The sequence below is a fragment of the Vicugna pacos genome, chromosome 3 (genome assembly GCF_048564905.1).
Source record: "Vicugna pacos chromosome 3, VicPac4, whole genome shotgun sequence".
NCBI classification, from domain to species: Eukaryota; Metazoa; Chordata; class Mammalia; order Artiodactyla; family Camelidae; genus Vicugna; species Vicugna pacos.
Genome location: NC_132989.1, coordinates 23149894 through 23164227, shown reverse-complemented (window position 1 = coordinate 23164227; position 14334 = coordinate 23149894). Strand labels below are relative to the sequence as shown.

Sequence of the window (14334 nt, the reverse complement as noted above, 5' to 3'; positions counted from 1 at the left end):
GGGTGGCAGCTGCACGCCCCACCCCTGGACATCACAGAGGCCGGCCTGCAGGATGAGGCCTGTCATCCGCTTGACCATTTTTTCTATCCAGCTGCTCAGAGCCTTGTTGAGATGGAGCTAGACTTGAGGAAGGACTTACCGACGATGTTGGGGTCTGGCTTCAGGTGGGTAAGGGCTTTGGGGATGAGGGAAGGGGCGACTTCTGAAGCTGAGTGGGCAGTGAGGTAGGGGAAACGGGCTATCTCTGCCATTGTTCCGGGGAGGAGAAAAAGCAGCCATGTTGGGCAGGGGCTCTGACCCTCAACCCCTTCCCGGGTGTCGCAAGCTCCCTTCGAGCACCAGGAGCTCAGCAGCCTGGCCTGGCACAGCGGGGGCAGGCGGGGGCGGTGGGAGGCAGCTTTCAACTTCATCTCTGCCTGGGAAAAATTCCCTTTCATGTGGCTGCCTGTGATCTCTCCAGGCGGCTCTGCCGAAGGTGGGGGCGTCCAGCGGGGAGCAGGGGGAGGTGTTGCCGCCTGGGGCACCCTCGCCCCCTGCACAAGGCAGACCGTGGCACCTCCAGAACCTTTTGGAGGTGGGGAGGGTCCTCCCTGGGGAGTAGGGGCCGGAAGCCTGTCCAGCAGGGGGCACCTGGGCAGGAGGCCTCTGCCTGCCCCCCGCCTGGCTGCTGGCAGCACACAGGCCGCAGATGGCCTCGGCCAGCCCTCGTTGGCATGCCTACAGGTGTGGGGTGGACGGCTCTGGTGCCAGCCCCAAGGGGGGGATGCTGTGACTCAGCCGGCCTGTACCTTGTCGTGTGCCAACCCGCAGTCCAGCCGTGGCTCCTGGGCCCACCCCCCAACACAGGAGCCCTAAGCTTGTAGCCCCTCGCCTCTGCCAACTCTGGCTTCTCATGCTCTGTTTTGTGGAAGTGGTAGTCCAGCCCCTCTGGAGAAGGCTGGGCAAGGGTGGGGATAGCTGTGAGGCTAAACACATGATGAGACCTCAGTTACCTCATCTGGGAAACGGGGACAGTAAGAGTCTCTCTGCCATGAAGTTGCCTGAGGATGAGATGAGATCACTCTAGGGAAGGGCCTGGCTCCTCATAAGTACTCAGTCAATGGCAGCTGGCGCTGCTATTTTAAAACTATTATTCACCTACATCTCACCAAGATGCACCCCACCTTCCGCCCAGGGTGTGTGTCCTCCCTAAAGCCCCAGCCTCCCCACGTCTCATCTCTCCACAGGGTGACCTAGCTGCTGCCCCAGTGCTGGGCAGGCCCTGCTCCGGCATGTCCGTCTCTGCCTGTTTCTATCTGGCTCTCTGTCTTGATGGTCCCTGCTGGTCTCTGGCTCTCTTTTCCGTGTCTCTGTCTTTGTCTTGTCATCTCCAGTCTCTGAGTCTCTACGTGTCTCCTGTGTCTCTACGTCTCTGTACCTCTCTGTATCTCTTACCTCTGTCTTTCTGTTGCAGGCTCACCCCTGCTGCTCTCCGTCTGACTGAGAAGTACTGAGAGACAGGCTTCCCTGTGGAGTTGTATGTCCAATTCCCCTCCCTGGGGGTGCCCTCAGCTCCCCTCTGCTACAGTTGGGAGCTTGACCTCCTGGTGACCTGGGTCTTCACCTCAAGCACCCCGTCCCCCAACCTGGGTGGCAGGGTATGGTTCGAGAGGCTGAGAGTGAGTGCACATGGGGCTGGAGACAAACCCAGCCTCCTTGTAGCTCTGTGTGTGTGTGTGTGTGTGTGTGAGAGAGAGAGAGAGGGAGAGATGCTTCAAGGCCTTGACAACTGTGTAAGGCCTTGTGCAGCCATGTGGCTCTGTGTGACACTGTGACATGATTAAAATGGGTCTGCGACTGTGAGGTAGACTGATGTGAGGCCTCATGTCAGCAGCCCCACACTCTGGGGACATTCTGTGACATTGCATATATAATCCTGTGACATTGTTCAATCCTGTAATAGACCCAGTCTGATACTAGGTTGTACAACTGAATGTGTGACACTGGATATGCAACACTGATATTGTATGGCATGCATGACCCTGTGACAAGACACTGGGTGGTTCTCTGTGGTTTGTGTTGTGTCTGTGTGACCATTGTGGGTGTGGCCTTGAGACTGATATCAGGGATTCTGTGTGAATGTGACGCTGGCTTGTGACCATGCTGTGACCTTGTGAAGCTGCCTTTATAACCCTGGGTGTGTGCTCGTGACATTGTGTGTCAATGTGCACCTGTGATCCCCTCGATGATGCTGACATCATGCACCATGTGTTTGTCTGCAGCATTTCCTAGGTCTTTGCCCTGACAGCCGTGCAACTCTGTGGACAGAGTGAGGGCTCTGGCAACCCCTCTTACCCCCAACCTGCCCCTGAGGCCCAGTCTGGGTTGGGGAGCTGGCTTGGGGGCAGCAGGCATGGTTCCCACGGCCGCCACGGCCCCTCTCCCAGCCCCACCACCGCCGGCTTCAGCGCCACAGAATATCCTGGCAACCCCAGCTTCTTTGTTCTCTGTGGCCGCCAAAGGCTTCTCCCCACCCCAGCCTGCCGAGCGCCTGCCAAGCACCCTCTCCCCCACCGATGGCAGTGGGGTTTGTTCTGACCTAGTCCCTTGCTGCCCTTATCCCCCGACTCAAACTGGGGCCCCTGTTGCATGCCTCCAAGCCTGATTCAACATTCCAGACTGGGCCTTGGACCCCCTGCTATGAGCTTACTGTGGTCATGTTATGCAGGAAGAAGGAAGCAGGACAGCCCCTGTGGTGTATTGGGTGATTGTAGGCCAAGAACTGGGCCCTGTATGGGTACTTCCCCACGGCGCAAGGCTAGTTGGAGGCTGTCTTCAGTCTGGGATGATTTCCATTTGTTAAGTATATTTGCTCCCTTGGCTCCAGAAAGTCATCGGGATAGGGATTATCTGTTTCACAGATGACAAACTGAAGCCCAAGAGTCACATGTGACATGCCCAAGTCACAGAGCAAGATGGTAGTAGGCCACTGAACCTGGGCTCCTGGCTGTCAGACCCTTGCACTAGCCTGCTTTGGGGAGACAGGCCCCCTCCATGGATAGGAAAGAGGGCCTGGGAGTCTGAATCTGGACATATTAGTCCTCTCTTCGTGGTCACCGTGTGTCAAAGCCACAATCTGCATGTGTGTGTGTGTCCATGTGCCTTTGTGGATGACCTTGGCCAAATGCCCTTGCCTCTCTGTTCCCAGGAAAAAAGGGCAGAATAACCAGGGATTATAGGGTGGGACACTTGGCAGGGTGCTTTGCAGAGCAACAAGGTCACCTCACAGCAACAAAACACATAGTACCTCCAACAAGCACATGGGGTTGGTGGCCCAGGGGCAGATTCTGTCTTGGGTCCCCAGCCTCTATTCCCAGGTTCAGCCCAGCTCTGTGCTGTCACAAAGAAGGAGGTAGTGATGGCTGCATGACTCTGCTGCAGTCAAGGCCGCTTAGGCCTGACCTGATTGCAGCACCGGCTCCCACTCCCTCCCAGGTGCCAGAGATGGATGGATGGAGGTCACTGTGCAGCCAGCCCTGGCCCCCCATTGCCCACCCGCAGCTCTTTGCTGACAGGCACTGCTGACAACAGCCAAGGCGGGGGAGGGACAGCAGCCACCAGCATGTTAATAACACAGACCTTGGCCCAGGCACCCTGTAGGCAGGTAATCGGCACAGAGAGGCCCAGCTGCCCCCAAGCTCACACAGCCCTGCAGAGAGTCCTGTCCCTGGTGGTCCACAGCTCCCCTGAGGGCCCCTTGAGGGCTCTTCCTGCCACGCTGAATTGAGAATGGCTGGGGAAGATAGAGAAGGGGTGGGAGGGTCCCACGAGGCCACCGACCCAGCTGCCAGAGCGGACACTTTCATCTCTCTTCGCCTGTCGACCTGCCATCCCTCAGTGGCATTAAATTCCCCTCCTGCCAGAGAACAAGGGCTGCCTCAGATTCCAGGCAGCAGGGCGTGAAGATGGGGTGGGTCCAGGGGAGGAGAGCAGGGTCCTCCAGGGCTCCAGGCCTGGGCTGGGGGTAGGGCTGGGGCTGGGGGCTCTGGTGGCCAGTGACCCCAGCCCTGTCCACATGCAGGACTGCTTCCTGTTGCTTTCTCTCTCCCTGACTGATGCCTCCCTCCCTTTTCAGGTGGTGCCTCCTACAAGAGCTTTCTTAACCTCTACAGGCCAGGTCTAGTGTCCCAGTGCCACCCCCATCACTGCCAATCACTCTGGGTGACACCACCTGGCTTCAGGGCTGCGGTTTGCAGCTCAGCAAGGGCGGCACTGGCACCAGAAAACCTCTGTGGGCTGAATAAACACATCTCCTCTTTCTGGACATTTTTTTCCTCTCGTGTGTTTCCAATTCTAATTGGAGTACTGTCCACAGGTGAGGGGAAACTTACTAGAAAGAGCCCCCTTTCCCCAGCCCCCTAAAACCTCCATATTCTGCCTCTATCCTTGGTTAGAGGTGCTAACAGTATCCCCCACCTCACAAGACATAGAGCTTGTTGCCCGTGTGCCAGGCATTGGGCCATCCATTGCACTTTCCAGCTTTCTTAATCCTTACAACCCTGTGAGGATGGCATTGATTTGTTATCCCCTTTTATAGATCAGGAAGCTGAGGTTCAAAGAGGTAGAGGTAGGGAGACATACAAGGTCACACAGTCCAGTTTCTCTGTTTTTAGAAGCTGACTTTAAACACCTGGTTATGCTTCAGGCTTTGGCTGGAAGAGACCCCCCTACACACCCAGTCCCTATCCCACATGCTGCCTGTGGTCCTGCCCAGATGTGGGATTAGGGTCAAGCATTACTTACTCAAACTCTTCTGTCCTTTCTGACATTTTATTTCCTTGCTTTTTGTTTTTGCAGAAAACGTATATTGCTTTTCAAGTCAGAAAACCCAATAAAGTTCTTTAACTAAACGTTCTTAAGCCCAGAAAAGGTTTGAAAACAAAGAGCACACTGGAGTGAGAGTGAGGGATGAGAGCGTAGCCCAGGATCACTGCCCACTTCCCTGGAATGACAGGGTGTGGGTATCTGGGGGGCGCAAAGTGGGTGCAGCCTGGAGGTACAAAGACCTCCATCCCTCCACCTTTCTGGCATCTTCCCACCACCCTCCCAGCCCCTCACACAGCTCTGAGCCTGCCCAGGAAGGGACACCGCCTGTAGCTGAGTTTTGGCTCTGCCGCAGTGGGATCCACAGGCAGCTGCTGGGTTCCGGGGGGAGTGGCTGCGAGGGTGAGGGCAAGGGCAGTGCCCGCTGCGCCGCCGTTGATAAGGCGACAGAGCCCTCGGGAGCCAGGACGCAGTGAAGCCATGGAAACGAGGCCGAGGTGTGAGGCTGGCTCAGCCGCTTCCCCCAGGTGGCTGCCTCCCAAGCCTGGCGGGGGCCCAGCAAGGCAGGTCCACCCACTCCCTGACCGACCTCTGGGGGCCAGGCTCGGGCAGGCAGCTGGGCAGGTCTGATGTCACCCCAGCCCACTTTCCCTAGGGCCAGGCCGGGTCAAGCCTCCTCTGAGTGGGGAGGGCTGGGGACAGAGGGAAGGATGTTCTGAGTCCTTGGCCTCAAACCCCCCGACCCCATTCAGTTCCTCCCACCTTTTACCGCCCCCCTCCTTTACTATAAATATGTGTGTATTATTTACCTTAAGCATTTTGATAAATCATAATAGGAGAGACATCTGCTGTCAAAACTGCAAACTGCATTTGGGGCTCAGCTGGTGGCTGAGGGCTAGAGGCCGGGGGTGCAGGGACTATGATGGTCTGAAGGGGATAATCTAGACACCCCCAACCCCTCATTGAGGGCTGGGCCTTGAAGGGGTCCCAGGCCCCATCCTTTGGGACCCCTCCTCACCAGCTGCTGACCATGAAACCTTCCCAAGGAGTCTATTCCCCCCTCCCCCCAACCCCCGCCACAACTGTGTCCCTCCTGCCTGCCTCCCTCTGCCTCAGAATTAATGCAGCCGTGACAGCGGCTGAGAAGTCCCCCGAGCAGAGATTAACTCCCAGGGCAGCGCGGGTGGGGTTGACCATGGGAGGCTGAGGAGTGGGGGGCTGACGCACAGGCCTCACAAGATTAATCGCCCTGCAGCCGGCCTCATCACGAGGGTGCCCAGTGCTCCGACCCCCACCCCCAGCGGGGGTGCTGGGTCCTGTGTCAGGAGCCTGCCCTGCCTCCTGCAGCCCTCATGGCTCCAATAGGTGGGAGGATTTTGGAAGCCAAGACTGAGTTCTTTTCTCATTTTCTCTTCCCTTCCTGGTGGTCCTCAGACCCTGAAGACCAAGCAGCAATCCCATGGCCTCTTTCCCTCCCCTGCTCCCTGTTTGGCTCAGCAGTCCCAGGAAGGGGAGGCCCTGACCCTTGCCGGCCTACCTACCACCTGCTGGCTCCCATGGCTCCGCTGGCCTGCCAGTTCCCCAAACAGAGCTGGGGGTGGGGGGCTCAAAAGGGGTGCTGGTTGGTAAAGCACTGGGGTCGTGGGCCTGGGTATTGGTCTTTCTTAGCCAGTCACCCACTTACAAAGTCTTTTAGGGGTTGCAGCCAGTGGGATTGAGGTTAGACATGGGAGTAAAGTCCTCCAGGCAGGGAGGACCTAATGGAGGCTGAGCTGTGGTTGGAATCTGCCTTGACTCTAAGTCTGGCTGGAGAACTCTCTTCCATGGACCCACTGTCCTGGGTGCCCCATCACAGCCTTGCTGTGATCATAACGTAAACTCTCCTGTTTACTTGCTGGTCTTCCCAGCTAGAAAATAAGCTCCAAAGGGGAGAGGATTTTCTACCTGGCACATGCTAGGTGCTTAATAATGTTGAATAAATGGATGCATTGGAGACAGAGGACATGTGGTAGCTCTCTGTGTATAATGAATTGGAGAAAGAAACTGTTGGGTCTGAGCTTGAGGATCCCAACTGCAGGGCCACAGGCTGGTGATTGCCAAGAGGGGGCCCCAAGAGAAGAGGGGGCTTGCAGCTGGATACCAGGCTCACAGGCTGTATAACCTTCTACAGGAAGCTTCCCTCTCTGGGCTTTACTTCCCAGAGATACTATGAGGGTGGAATGAGAAGTCCTCTGTGAAAGGTCCTTGTCAACTCTCAAGCCTTGTACTCCTTGGTGAACAAGAGATCTACGTGGATAGAAGGAGCCAAGAAGGCTTCTTGGAGGAGGTGTGAGTAGAGTTGAGCCTGCTTACCTAGGAGACTTGGAGACTGGGACAGTGAGGAGACCATACTGGAGGGAGCCCAGGGGACTATGGGGTCATCCTCAAGCTCCAGGATGAGTGAATGTATTTTGTCTTGGGGACAGTGGGAGCCAATGACAGTTCTGGAACCTAGGCAACCTTTGGAGGGACTTAAGTCTGGAGTGAAGACTTCAGTTAATCTGGGTATGTGGGGTAAATTCCCAACCCCATCCTGGCCCCCTGGGGCTGAGCTGGGGAGTCAGCAGGAGGACATGATCATGTTCCCTGCCATGTCCCCTTCCAAGGAAACAACATATCCTGTATTAGTAAGTGGGGGGCTAGACTTGAATAGAAATGACCTGTCAGTACTGAGGCCTTGACTACTCATTACAGGATGGGGACTCCAAGTTATAGGCCAGGCTGGTTGAAGGGCTTCAGGATCTGTTCACATCCTAGACATCTGGGCTCCACCTCTTATCCCCCAAGATCCTAGCAGAGGATCAGAGTCCTGGGCTGAGAGAGGCAAGGGCTAGGATTTCCATCCAAGCTGTAACCCCGTAGCTGGCTTTGTGATCACATGACCAAAGACACAGCCAGCCCTTCCAGTCTAGCTTTCCCAATTAGTGCAGTGGAGTACCTACCAGGATCAATCAGCCAAAGTTCTAGTCTCCTAAGAGTTCAGACCTCCAGAAGGGGCTGTAGTTTCAGGGTCCTTCACTCCAGCCCCCTCCCCCACTTCTGTGCTGGGCCCACTCCCTTCTCCTGCTCTGACACCCACACCCCCCCTCACCCCTGACCCTGTGGCCAGCAGCTTCTGCTGCTGTCATCTGTTGTCATGGGAACCAAGCAGCTCTGACCTGGCCGCACAGGCAAGAGCTGGCCCGGAGCTTCTAGCAGGGGAAGCCGAGGGTAGCAGGGGTGAGATGGAGGTACCTGTCCCTGCCAGCTTGACTGGGTGCTGATACACCCCATAGAAAGGGGGCATGGGAAAGATGACCAGGATGGGTGTGGGCTGGGTTACAGGGTTTCAGGACCTGACTACTTCCAGTCCCTGGGGTCCATGCCCTTTCCCAGGCTGGCCCCCCTATCCAAACCCGGCTCCAGGCTGGCGGTGGTAGGGAGGGGTGGCGGGGACCTTCCTTTTTCCCTCACTGCTGATGGTTGCTCAGAGCCCTGAGCTCAGCTCATTCTCAGAGGCTAAAAATACCAGAGAGGCGGCGGCAGCAGCTCCCCTGACACCCCGTCCACTGCACCCCCTCACCAGCAACACACACACACACACACACACACACACACACACACACACGCACCCAGCTTGGACCAGGTGCCAGGGTGCAGCTTAACCCACTGTAGTCCATGGAGTTTCCTCAAGTACCACCCCGACATGAGACCTAAACCTGGTTCACTTCCACCCCGATCCCAATATGCTGTGTGATCTTGAGGTATACCTTTGGCTTCTCTGGGTCTTGCTTTCTCTTTTACATAGTGAGGGAGCTATAAAGAAGAGAAGACACTCAGGAGTGGAGTAGATGGTCAAGCCCTGGCTGCCCCATCTCATTTAATCACCATGGCAGTCCTGGCAGCTCTCTGAGGTCACAATCTCCCTTTTCTGGATAAGCAAACTGAGGCTGGAAGGTAAGTGTGGCTCAAGGGTGCTAATCAGACGTTTGGGTGCCAAGGTGACCCTCTCTTGTCCTGCAGTAACAAGTGGAGCTTCTGGGACCCCCAGGCATTTATTAAAAAGTAGGTCTGAAAAAAAAAAAAAAGAAAAGAAAAGTAGGTCTGTGCCCCTACAGCAGGGCAGTGGGTAGCTCCCTCAAATCTCAAAGGAGTTCCTGGTTCTGTGAGTAAGACTGGGGTTGAGGAGTCCACACCGCCCACCCAGAGTGTGGCTGGAGTTCAGGTGAGTGTCCACACTGTCCTTTTGCCTAAAGCCTGGCCAAGGCATGGACTCACTGTCCATACTGCCTGTCTGCAGTCCTGGCTAAAGCCAAATTGAGGGTCCATGCTGCCCACAAGGAGCTGAGGTCAAGGAGAGTATCTGTACTGCCCTTTTGCCCTGGAGCTATGTATTTCCACCAGCGCTAGGCTCAGGCTTCATTTTGGGTTTCATATTTTCTCTTCCCTCCTGGAAACCAGAAGTTGTGCTCATCCACTGTGCTTTAGAGGAGGCCCACTTTCATCTCGGGACCAACGGGGAAAAGCAAGATGGGTGCCCTAGTATTTCCAGGACCCTCTGTGGAAGTCACAGCCATTGGGCACTGAGAGGCCTGGAAAACTATACCCAGATCTCCAGGACCCCTGGGAGTCCACTGCTGTGAGACCTGAGTCATTGAGTCCCACTCCTCCCATTCACCTTGTCACCCAATTCCACTGACATCCTGAGACTCACAGGGTGCACTTTCCCATAGACCCAAGATCTCAAAATGTTGGAGCTGGTGTCTGTACGACCGGGGCATGGATTTTCTGTGTGGGCCACCCAATCCTGCAGTGCAGAGAGCAGGCTTTAAGTTATACACCCTAAGTTTGCAATACCAGCTTTTCCTGTGTGACCTTGGGCAGGATACTTCATCTTTCTGGGTTTGTCCATCTGTAGAACAGGTGTTTAATAGTACCTGTCTGTAAGGTCTGATACAGGGATTAAATGAGATATTCCCATAAAGTGTCTAGCAGAGTAAGCACTCAATAATCATTCTTTTGGGGGGCTGGAAGGGAAGGGTCATGCTCTGAAGGGTTCTGGGACATCTGCTCATTCATTATTCCAGAGTCAAGAACTATGTTGGTTGCTGGGTCATAGGGCCTAAGGCCGCATCTGGGGTCCCCCCTCTGAACTAGGGGGCTCCAAAAGAGAAGTGTTGCCCATTAGTTTTATGAACATATTTTTAGCCTATAAATAGATGCTCTTAGGTAAAACATTAATAAAGTGCATCATGTTGGTGGGGAAAATTAAATGTAAATGAGATAATTAAAAATGAGGCAGGTGCCCGCTGCTTGGTGCTATTACTTCTTATTAAACGTTATGAGAGGTGGACTTGGGTGAGGTGGGAGGCTGGTTGTGGGGTTCCAATGGGGGTGGGAGCTGCAGGGGATTACCTACTGGAGTCCAGTTTGGTCTTTGAAAGAGTCGGACCTAGAGGATGCTCCTGCATGGGCTCTGGAGAGCTCTGGGGGTTCTGGGACCAGAGCCCTGGAGGTGGGTCCCTGAGTCAGTGCCTTCCCCTCACCACATGTCAAGGTTTCCTCATTTGTAAAAGAAGAGTAACAGGCCCTACCCTCACAAGACTAAGGCAGGGGTGATGTGAGATAATATCTAGAAGATACCCAGCTGAGGGCCTGGCACATAGTAGGTGTTCATTAAATATCTGTGATTACTAGTAATGTCATCACCACCATCACTGTGTCATTGTGATTGAGGCCCTCTCAGCCGCAGCCCCTGAGCTGAGGATACTATAGACAAAAGCTTCTGCTTAGGCCGCCTCTGCACACAGGGTGGGCACTGTTATCCCTGTTGTATTAGGTGAGGAAAGGAAGGCTCAGACAAGGGATCCAAGGTCACATATTCTGAGGGAGGTAGCATTGTTTACTATTCCAAGGTCTCAGAGGGGAAGCTGGAGAAACAGCACTCCCCACTCAATACTCTGCTTCCCAAATTTAACATTGATGTCTTTCTTTTTTCTGCACCTGCCCTGTGCTCCAGCCTCTGGGAAGGGTGTGAGGGCCCAGAGGTGAGTACTTCTGGAATGAGGGAGACATCCTGGGGGGCTAAGCCCCAAAGAAGTGTTTAATCACAGCAATTCTCCAGAGAATAGATAGGCCTGGGGAGGGGGTCTGAGGTCTCCCCAGGAGGTGTGATCCCTTTCAGCATGATGAGATTGGTAGAGACTGGAGGATAGGCAAGGCAGGTAGCAGGACCAGCGGGAGCAAGGCAGGGAGCCTGGAAAGCCCGCAGCCAGGCCTGTGGTGGGCTGTGGAGGGTGCACGATGAGGGGGTGGGAACACGAACACGGAGCGGGTGAGTCACCGTTTCTGGGCCAGGCAGGCGGCGGCTGCAGAGCGGGGGGCGCATTCCTAGCTGGCAGGGCGGCCGGCACTAATGTCTTTCCCACATGGCCCCGAATTCCCGGCTCGGCACGATCACACGGGCAAGACGCTCCCGAGGCCACCCCCGCCCCAGCTGCCTCCTTCCCACAGAGAGGAGAAGAGGGGAGGGAGTGTGGGCGAGGCAGGCCGAACTGGCCCCTCCTGGGGTAGGGTGGGGGTCTTTGGCATGGCTTCCCAGAGACCTGCGCCCAGGGCATCCTGTGCACCTTGAAGGAGTAGAGGCTGAATTAGTTAAAATAAGAGCAAGGTCGAGGCTGTGAAGCAGGGGAAGGAAGGAGGTCAGAATGGCCATGGGTCCTTGGCCACGTCCCCGTTTCTCTGGCCCCATTCATCCACCCCCGCTCTGTGTAAGGCCCTGGCTGAGGGGGAGCACTTTTTTTTGGGGGGCGCCTGGGCCTGATTGGCCACAGTATCATCGGCAACTTCAGTCCCCTCAGATCTAACTCCATCTTCCCCCTCCCCTCCTTCCTGACCCTTGGGCCCTGGTTGGGGTGGGGGATTATCTGAAGCTGTGGTGCATATGGCAGGGGCACTGGGGCTGGGGTTCCTGGAAGAGGCCACACCCAGTCCCTCATTCCATGGGGCGGAGGACAGCCCCAGCTCAGATGAAGGGGACTATGAGCCACAGCTCTCCCACGCAGCCCCTGTCGTTGGGCCAGGCCCCTGGGGGGAAACTGAGGCTGCGAGGGCGGCCCACCCAGAGCTCCTTGTCTGCTGGGGGAAGCTGGCGGTTGTCCCTCCCAGCTGGGCTCAGAGGCGCTAATGAGAGTTAAATGTGGGTCGTGAGTCACTTCAGGGGCGGGGGGCTGGAACCACCCCCAGATGTGGATCCTGGATGGAATGGAGGTTTGTCCAGAAGGCTCAGCCTTTCCTCCACTCCCCTGTTCTTCATCCCCTACCCCTTGGCAAGGTAGGGATGGATTCCTTAGGTAGCAGATCAGGCCCTGTCACCTGGGCCAACCTCCCCCAAACAGCTGGCTGCCTCAAGGGGAGGGAGGCTATATAACCGCAGGGGGATTCCAAATCCCAGGATGGGGTTCAGTACCCCAGGACTTGAGGATGGACCAACGCCTGGGGTTGTCTAGTGGCTATGAGCCCTGGGGTATGGTGATGTGTCTTTGGATAGGGGAGTGGGCCACCTGGAAGGATCCCCTCACCCCCTACAGCCCATCTGGCCTCACTCAGACCACCAGGCTCTGACCACACAGGGTGCCTGTCCCCCCCATCCCCCAGCCCTGACCTCAGGCCAGCACAGGAACTTCAGTTTGCCATCCTCATGGCAGGGCAGACTCTCTGGGCGTGTGTGTGTGTGTGTGTGTGTGTGTGTGTGTGTGTGTGTGTGTGTGTGTGTGTGTGTGTAGGCATGTGCCCCTATGACTGGGTGCCATCCTCATGGCAGGACAGGCTCTGTAAATGTGTATGTGTGTGTGTGTGTGTAGGCATGTGCCCCTATGACTGGGTGTATTTCTGCCACTGTGTGTATTTGCGATGCAATGTGCAATTGTATATATTTGTGTGTTATTGGCTGCCCTTGTGGGTCTCAGTGTTGCAGGGAACTTGAGAGGGAAATGTAGGTTCCTGCATGTCTATATCTGTGTGTCCCCTCTATGTCTCCATGGGTCTTTCTGTGTGACTGTGTTTGGGTTAGCGTAGTCCCAACCACAGGTTCTATGGCTCCTCATTGAGCATCCTGTCACCACCACCAGGAGCCTCAGGGTTAGAGATGTGGATCCGGAAGGGGGTGGCTCTCGGGGGATGCAGTGCCCGCTGTTCCGAGAATGTAATGGCCTGGCTGGGTGGGCGGCACCAGGGGTTGGGCAGGGGCATGGGCAGCCACAGGAGAGAGAGAAAGGGGGACAGGGGAGGGCCCCTGCTCAGCAGTCCCCTCCCTGCTCCCTCTGCTCCCAGCCCAGTGCCTCCTGGCAAGAGCTTATTTGCATGGTATTTACATTTCATTTGCATCGCGTTCAATTAAAAACCTGACCAGCTCCCGCCTGCCTGGCGCTGCCTGCCCAGCCTGGTGAAATCGTTGGTTGGGCATTGCCTGTCGCCTTCCCTCCCCAACCCCCCCACCCCGACACACACGGATTGACTGATGTGGGAGGGGTCCTCTATCCAGTGAGATCATCTAAGTCACCCACCCTAAGAGTGCGAGGGCTGGAAGTACAAATGGAGAAACTGAGGTCCAGAAAGAGTTGCCGGTAGCTCTATGCTAAGGGCCTGTCTTGTCAAGAGCTAGAAGAATATTAGTAATAACAGCTGCCCCTTAATGGAAGAATCTCTGTTTCAGCACCTGGATGCAATATCTCATTTGCACTTAGCTATCCCTTGAGGTCAGGCCTTGTATGATCCCCATTATACAGATAAGAAAACCAAGACTGGACAGCGCAAGCCCAAGATCTTTCAGCTGACCCAGAATTCAAATCTCTGTCAGTATGACTTCCAAGTTCACGCTCCAAACCCCGAGCATGACTGCCAAAGCACAGTGCCTTCCCTACTCCTCCTGGTGAAAGGAGCACATTACCTCCAGTCATTAGCTCTAGGATGAGCTACTGTACTTTTCACTCTAAACTGCGGGCTGGCCCAGCTGTTGCCTGTTCTCTTGCTAACACTGCCATGCCCATCCCATACTATGGGATGGAAAACTCTACCTGTAGAAGTCCTTCCTGGCACCTGGCCATAGTTTTTCCTGTTGCAAAACTGCTCTTCTTGGCAGTCAGATCTGGTGACTTTGTAAAAGGCAATTAAAGACCCTGATAGTGAAACAAACTCTAGGGGGTACTTACAGGGTACAGGATAAGTGGAGATATCAGGTAAGCCCATAGCTTACCAAAGCATCTCAGTAAGAGGAAACACTCAAGGCCCTCCTGTCCTGGATCAGGAGGCTTCCTGGACCCCCTTCTCACCTGGCCAGAGCTGGACTGATGGATGTCATCTGCACAGGTGAGAACTCTTGGAATTGGGGAGAGTGGAGGTCCTCAGGCTCCCCATAAAGGAGTCATTCGGAGCTTAAACTCTAGCCCTGGAACTGAAGAGTCCTGGTATTGCCTGGCCCCAGGTGCCTCCCTTCTAGGGACCACCTTTGTCTTC

General features: G+C 55.5%; 3 long non-coding RNA genes across 5 annotated transcripts in view; 2 read left to right on the top strand and 1 right to left on the bottom strand.

Moving 5' to 3' along the window:
* The first annotated feature begins 78 nt into the window (after window positions 1–78).
* On the top strand, window positions 79–4303 carry LOC140692007 (uncharacterized). Of its 2 annotated transcripts, none has more exons than XR_012067605.1 (4): window positions 79–164; window positions 1454–1658; window positions 3475–3643; window positions 4115–4303. It is a non-coding gene; the product is annotated as an uncharacterized lncRNA (long non-coding RNA). The 2 variants fall into 2 exon arrangements; XR_012067606.1 differs by having other exon boundaries at window positions 83–164; window positions 1454–1516.
* LOC140692012 (uncharacterized) lies at window positions 3409–10395 on the bottom strand. Of its 2 annotated transcripts, none has more exons than XR_012067612.1 (3): window positions 10241–10395; window positions 8592–8892; window positions 3409–3895 (listed from the first exon to the last, which is right to left on the bottom strand). It is a non-coding gene; the product is annotated as an uncharacterized lncRNA (long non-coding RNA). The 2 variants fall into 2 exon arrangements; XR_012067613.1 differs by lacking the exon at window positions 3409–3895 and adding an exon at window positions 6808–7089.
* Window positions 8014–14334, top strand: part of LOC107033548 (uncharacterized) — a 56760-nt gene continuing 50439 nt past the window's right edge. The window contains exons 1-2 of the long non-coding RNA XR_012067607.1: window positions 8014–8072; window positions 8630–8778. This is a non-coding gene — a long non-coding RNA (uncharacterized lncRNA). The remainder of the gene's footprint in view (window positions 8073–8629; window positions 8779–14334) is intronic.